We start from the raw sequence: 8,172 nt of genomic DNA, 5'->3' as shown, positions 1-8,172 counted from the left end.
ACGGAGATCTCTGGGAGAGCTCTTGCCGATTGATATTACGTGGGGCCGGGTGGTCCAATGTCCTGGACTTGGCTGTCCCACCTCAGAGGCTCAGGCCTGACAGCAGGCCGGAGCGCCAAGACCCTGTCAGCCACACAGCTGCTCGGCATGGCTACCTTTGTGCAGCTGACCCATGGATAGTGCAGAGGCTGAGGGTTCAGGCCCAGCCTTGGGCTTCGCACACACACACGCCCACCCTGCATTCAGTGACTGAGTTGGGTTACCCCTTACTCTATATTAGTTTTCTTAAAGTGGAATGTAATTGAAAATAATTGTGATATGAAGAATGAAGCTATTTTAATTGACACATAATGAAGCCTTGTTATAGATCACAGTGATTGAAAAGAATGATTCTATGAGACTTATATCTAGTAAACTTTAGTTAATAACACAGGTTAAACATGAATATTTCAAACACTGTTAAACTCATCAGCAGGACCTATAAATACTATCACTTAGATGTTTACTTTAGTCACTGATGCATTTTAACAATATAGGTAATTTCCTGGGTCCTGTTTTAACACCAGTAGCAGAACCTACTAACTCTTAAGCATTCAAATTTCCTAGAGATATAACATGGCTTTTATACATGTAACTCTGTTATAAGGATGAGAGGGATGAGATGATACTTAACTAGTTTTTCAAGTAAGAATAATTTTAGATTGAAGTCAAAATGATGAAGCATATTAACAGAAAACTTATGCCTGTATAAATAAGTGTACAATAAATTTGGTTCTTCCCTAGAATTTAGGTATTATTGTCAAGTCTCAAGAAAGTGAAAATAAATGATAATTAACACATTTTAACATGCCAAAAACATACAGGCCAGGGGAACAGAATAAGTTACCATTCAAGAAGTAATATTCTTCTGAATATTGCATGTGAACTACTGTTAACCCAACAGTTTATCCCAGTGCTTTAAAAAGCCGTTCTGCCAAACTCCAGCCCCTAAATCAAACTGCTCTGTTAGATGTAAAGTCACTTTATAAAGTTAAGGCAGCACAGGTCATATTTCACTTTATTTGATATTATTTTAGTTTTTGGAAAAACCTGTGACTGGTCTAATTCATGCCACTGAATCACTTCATATGTTTAAAATATCCTATATGTTTTCTGTTTAGTCTTGAATATGCCTTTTAGAGTTATTTTTATTAGGTTTTAAATTACATCATAGTATATACTAAGTTCTAGGTCATCATTATGACCTAACATTCTCTGAAGCCCAAAGACTTCTGTTGTACATCTCTGGGATAAATTCATCTGTAGACATTGTAGAAGCAATGCCAAGCTGATTGAGATGCAGCAACTGCTTCAATGGGGTATAATTTGAGAGACATCTCAAGGCCTCACTTGTCAACAACAACAAAATCACTCACTTGCATGACACTGCTCAAAGCCCTCCTTTCCCATCACCAAACTTGTCATTTCTTTGGGTTAAGAAACTTTCTTATAAGACTCTTGATAAAATTACAACATCCTCCCTGGGAGAGAAGTAGATTCACTCTCACAACCATTAGACTAAGAAGGGAAAAGGAAAGAGACATAGGTCAAGAGTATCCTACTGTCGATGGGAAAGTAGAAGAGAAGGGGATTGGAAGGATTCAGACAATCAGAGGATAAATGTGAAGAGGTGGAAGCAGATAAGTCAAAAATATTTTTCAACTCTACTGCATTCTCAAAATAAATAATTTTATTTATATTAATACACAAAAAAGTAAGTTGTAAGAGCAATTCTTATCTGAGAATCATGAAGTCCATTCAGCAATCATCTACTTCCTTTACTCCCACGAGAGTGCAACTGAAAGCCATGCTTGCAAGAGCTTTGTTGAGATTCCCATCACCTAAAAAGAATCAGAACCTCTGCTAGTCTTTTTTCATCTGAAATCCTCATAGTACCTTCCTGGTAATCAGGAGCAAGTTACCTCTTCCTCAGCCTCTGAGACCCCAAACACATGACATTATTCCTCCCGTTGAAAAGATGTTACAATAACAATTATTCCTAGAATCTCCTTGGCAACAGGAGCCACTGTAATTGTCCCCAGAACCTTTGTTCTTTTCAACATTCTTCTATAGGTCCTTATACATTTTGTAGAATCCAAACTGTCCTCTTGGGTGTCTAATCTCTTAGTATAACATTACCTGAAAAATAGCTGATTATACTCTCTAATTTTTCTGGATACTATAGACAATAGCCTATGAGTCCTTAGTGTTTTTTGGTTTGTGCTGGCTAATAAATACGATTTGTACTGCACCTAATGTTACCTTCAGCAAGGGAAAATATGAACAAAATTTAATAGGGAATGACAACTTAGACCATTATGTCCCACACGTTTTTTTCCTACTTTATGTTGTGTATTATCAACATGACCAAGCTCTTTAATTCTTATGAACCTGACTCCGCATGTACAAGTTTTAGCTGTGTAATGTAGCTTTTCTTTTTAGAGATTGAGTGTGAGCCTTAAAGCAGAGTCATGAAAATGTATGAGGAAATAGAATCTGAGTTATGTAGCTGCAGGTAAATATTCAGATAATACAATTCATACAAAATTCCCAGGAGGACTAATATAGCTAAAAGATACAAATCAGATCTTAGGCATTCTGTATAGGATAAATATTTTCATTGAAGACACATTTTTCAAAAGGCATTAGAAAAAGTTTTGATATCTTAGCCAGCAGATTCAGAGAGAATGGAATAATGTGTGTTGAGTATATAGGGGAAGGGATCAGGGAAAAGGAAAGATAGAATTGACTTATAATGTTGTTTACCATGACATCAGCAAAGGAAAATAAATAGAAATAAGATCTGTGAAATATACAAGATAAGAAATACAAGGCAAGAATTTGAGCACATTTTAGAAGCTTAGCAAAGCATAAAGTGTCCAGGGGGGAAAGCTGATGATAGCCTTTATAACAGAAAAGAGAATGATTAAAATCAGAGGCAAAATATTATATTTATCTTTTTTATTGACTATAGTTGATTTACAATGTTATGTTAATTTCTGCTGTACAACAAAGTGATTCAGTTATACATATATATACATTCTTTTTTTATATTCTTTTCCATTATGGTTTGTCACAGGATATTGAATAGGACCTTGTTGTTTATCTATTCTATATATAATTGTTTGCATCTGCTAATCCTAAAGTCCCACTCCATCCCTCTCCTACCTCCTTTTCCCCTTGGCAATCACAAGTCTATTCTCTATGTCTTTGAGTCTGTTTCTGTTTCATAGATAAGTTCATTTGTGTCATACTTTAGATTCCACATATAAGTGATATCATAAGACATTTGTCTTTCTCTTTCTGACTTACTTCACTTAGTATGATAATCTCTAGCTCCAACCATATTTCTGTAAATGGCATTATTTCATTCTGTTTTATGGCTGAGTAATATTCCATTGTATATATGTACCACGTCTTCTTTATCCATTCATCTGTCAATGGACATTTAGGTTGTTTCCAAGTCTTGGCTATTGTGAATAGTGCTGCTATGAACATAGGTGTGCAAAAACATATTTGTCAGGATGAGAAATTATTGTAATGTTAAGCAAATGGTTTTAACTGTAGGATAAAAAGAAGAAATAATGGACAAGATTCTATGACAGGCTTAATGAAAACAGAAGGTAATATGGACCCAAAAGTTGTATTTTTAAGTGATAAAAAAGAATTAGACTTTAGAAGTGGAAAACATTTGTCAAGAAAATATCTTAATGCATATAGGTAATAATACTGTATTGTATATGCAAAAATTGGCTATGAGGATAGATCTTCTGTTGTGTTCTTATTACATAATAATAATAGTAATAATAATAAACAGAAAGGGCAGGAGGAAACTTTTGGAGGTAATGGATATGTTTGTAACATAGATTGTGGTGATAGTTTTACAGATGTATAGTCATCATTTCCAAACTCATTGAGTTGTATAAGTTATATATGTACAGCTTATCGTATATCAATCATACCTCAATAAAGTGGTTTTAAAAAAACATCATTAGTACGCAAAGGTTAAATAAAGGATCTTTGTTATATGGAATATACACTCTTCCATTAGATGATTTTCAGCACCAATATGAATCTGACATGGTGCATTATTAGCTATTCCAGCAAACAAACTGCTACAAAACTTAGTGGTTAAAAACAAAAAGTATTCATGTAGCTTTATGGGTCAGGTGATCATTTCTATTGGTCTGGGCCAGAATCAGCTTATTAAGTCTCTGTGCAACTCTATTTAGGTGGTAAATCAGCCAGCTGGCCTCTGTTAGGATTATTAATCTGTGTTCCATGTGGCCTCTCGCCCTCCAGCAAGCTAGGCCAGATTCATTCCAGATATTATCATTCCATATATTAGATATGATATTATTCATTCCAGATATTACCCTGCTAATATCTGCTAATATCCCAGAGAGAGAGAGAGCTGAAACACACAGGTGTCCTGTGGCCTAGGTGTAGAACTGAAAAACTTCTGTCATATTTTATTGGATAAATTAGGAGACTGGGATTGACATATATACACTAATATGTATGAAATGGATAACTAATAAGAACCTGCTGTATAAATAAATAAATAAAATAAAATTCAAAAAATAAAAAAACAAATTTTATTGACTAAGGCAAGACACAAGGCCATGGTAGAATTAAGGAAAGAGGAAATAGACTCCACCACCATATGTGAGTGGCTGCAAAATCACATTGGAAGCAGAAAAATCAGGGCATTATGAAGTGTTAAATCATGGTGGCCTAAAAGAGAGTGACATTCAGGGACTAAAATGTGGTTTCTAATGGCTAAAGATTAGGCTAAGTGGGGAAGAGATACCATGCTAAGATGGCTTGATTATGTCATAAGAAAAGTAGAGTCTACAAGAAGAGAGGAGCAGGGCATGGCTGAGAAGTGGGAAGATAAAGATACTGATAGGATGCTATTAAAATAGTTGTTAGAAAAATTAGAGAGTAATTAGTATATTTGAGAGTTTTCAGAAGTAAATGGTTGATGGGTTGGTGTTGGCATATATGGATGAAGGCCAATCAGTGAGAAAGAGGAATGAGGGTAATACCAAGGTTTTAGGCTTAGACAATTGGGTCTTAGCACTATTCAGTGAAGAGCATCACAGGATAATTGATTTCTCCTTTTTTGTGGGGAGTAAGTTGGGCTGTTGAGAATTAGTAGAGTTTTGGAAATGTTAAGGTTTTTAAACCTCTGATAATAATACATTTCAATGTTGTAAGAGAAATAGAAGTCAAAATATAAATTGAGGAAAGAATAAGTTAGGCAGAGACATCTTGTGCAAATAACTCTTTTATGATAGTTCTCTGAAAAAAGATGAAAAGTTGTAGGATGTAGCCAGAGGAGGATGAAAGATTGAAGGAAAATTTTATTTGCTTTTTTAGTGTTTCTTTGCTTTTGTTTTTAGGATGGAAAAAGCTTCAGTGTTTTATAGGTTGAGAAAAAGGGAGAAATTAAATATATAGGTGGTGAGAGGTTTGGGGATAGGATTAACTTTTGAAAAAAGAAGGGAAAACAATTTCAAAAGCATGTCATTGGATGCTTTTATATGTGCCAAGATGGGGACTTGAGAGTTAAATGCCTAAGTTCTTTTTTCTGCTCTGATGGTTTTGGTTAGTAGAATAGAATATTTAGGAAAATGAATAAGATATAGAATAGCTCCCTTGGGAAATTTGGGTAGAGAGCAGCCTGAGGACACATAGAAGGACTGTGAAGGAAGGCTGAAGTACTCTGGAGGAAACATTTTTGTTGCCAGGAACTATGTTCAGCCTTTTCATAGGTGTCACTACAATGAGATGTCTCATCAGCTCCTCTCTAGACATGGAATCCCATCCTACACATGGAGAAATGAAGTCTCCTGGAAGATGCATTACCTGATCATCCTAATACTGCGGGGCCAGGACCAAGGATGTCAGTCTAGGTCTACTTGGATACAAGGCAGGTCTTCCCACACCATAACTTCCCTCAAATTTCAGTTTTCTATGGTTTTCTATTGATACTTGTCCACAACTTTTAACTATCCAACTCCCATCCGTGATGAGAAAGAACTTCGTCCTTAATCACATGTACAAGCCAAGGGTTGGTCCCTCCTGAGGAACCATTTACAGAGATAGAAGGTTGCTTCAAGGAAAGAAACTGCTGTCTCATTCCCACAGGGGATGCCCATTTAGAAAGCAGACTTGCTGGTCTGCTCTCTCTGATTATTTATCAGGAAAAATAGGAATTATTAGGATGCAATATGGAGCAATGGTGGGGTAACATGCACCTCAATGTTGGTGCAGCAGATGTGCAGGACTTGTACCATCATTCTAGTACCTGCCCAAGAAAGCTTCCTTTTGTGCAACAAGATCCTAGTGAAAGAAGACTGAGCAGGAGATTATGGAGAGGGTCAGGACAGATTACCCTAGAATATTCCTCCTAAATCTGATCCTGTGCAGCAGAGAGACCTCATCAGGGGCTTCCAAGGAGTCCACCCACCTGCACATCCTATGAACAATAGGCATTGGGCATCCCACAACAGATGGGATGACATACCATCCAGAGTTAGTGCAAAGAGAAAAAAATCTTTAAAATGGACTTGACATTGAAATTGTAGCCTGGACTAAGCTGCACTGGGCTTTTCAGAACCTAACAGAGCAAAAGCACTGAAAGATCTTTGTAAGATGATGTTTAGTGGCAGAAACATGAGAAACAATAAATCATGGTTAAATACAGCGATTGGAGAAAAGAAATAAAACCACTTCCTATTTATACCCCCACTAAAATCAGACTCTTTGATAAACAAGTTACACATGGAATCATGAAAAATATGAGTTAATAGGACCCCAGACACTTAGCATTTGACATGTTTTGGAAACAGCTTCAGAGTGAAAGTCAAGTCTAAGGATTCATATACCTAGAGATGGTGTGCATGGCATGTGAAGTACAAAAATCATGGTAATATTTATAGATGACATTTTTCTTTGTTACTTATTTGCATAATTTAAAAACGTGTTTTTACCATAAACGTTATCTTCACTCAAGAAAACAATTCCTGCATCTTGTTTACTTTTCATCTTCTCAATGTTTCACCTCCATAGCCAGCGCCACTCCAATTTCTGCCTCACTTAAAAATAAATCGTCTCCATTTCATTTATAATTTCTGGGTTTCTTTCATCAAAAAGTAAAGCTGATTATCCTCTACTTGCAATAAACTGCTTACTCTGATTTTTCTTTTCTGGTCTTAAATAGTCAGTCAAGGTTGAGAGGTTTACACGGGCTGAGAGAGTCCTTCAGAGAACTCAAGAACACCTAGGTATAGGTTCAGAGCCATTGGATCTCTAATTGTGTGATTCTGGTTTCCTCCCATCTGGATTTATTTTCAAACGCAAGTGTTCCATAATTCATTCTCTTTTTTATAATTAAATAAATTCTAGCTGAAGGTCTGAATATTTTAAGGAGCATAGTTCTTGACACGAATTGGATGTTTTAGTCTTTTATTGCATTCATGATATCTGTAGCTAGATAATCTGGAGTTTAGAAAGAAAAAATGCCTCAGAGTAAATCCTAGTGCTGCCAAAAAGATGGCAAATGCTAATGTGGGCTCATGGAAAACCAACAGATCTGAGTTCAAATCTGTATCCCAGTGCCTTCATTTCATCGATTGCAACACTGAGGCAATGATTCTTACTTCAGAAAGATGGAGTCACAAATAAGATATTAATTTTAAAGTACCTGGTACTTAATAAGTGTTCACTTTCTTTTTTTAGCAGTTATAAAGGGATAATATAAATGTTACATATATGCTTATATTCTGTGATATGTTATGGACATATTTATAAATTTGGAGAACATGAACACATTCACTTAGAATTGAAATAATTTTGTTCTGTGTTTTTGTTCTGTGTTTTTGACCAGAACAAGGATGGGAAATCTCTCAAATGTATTTTCATCATTTAATTCTTCCTGGAATGCTTTTTCCCATCTGAGTTCTATGCCTTACCCCACCTTTGCATATTGAGATGCCTCCTATTTTCCATTCTCCTTCACCTAATACAGCTCTGTACTAATATCATATATTCTTATCAACACAGTAACATCAATCAATTATATCTCCTATGCATTTGGATTGTAAGCTTTTTTCTTCTTTATCT

The sequence above is a fragment of the Pseudorca crassidens genome, chromosome 11 (genome assembly GCF_039906515.1).
Source record: "Pseudorca crassidens isolate mPseCra1 chromosome 11, mPseCra1.hap1, whole genome shotgun sequence".
Classification (NCBI taxonomy): Eukaryota; Metazoa; Chordata; class Mammalia; order Artiodactyla; family Delphinidae; genus Pseudorca; species Pseudorca crassidens.
Note: the sequence above shows the minus strand (reverse complement) of the source record.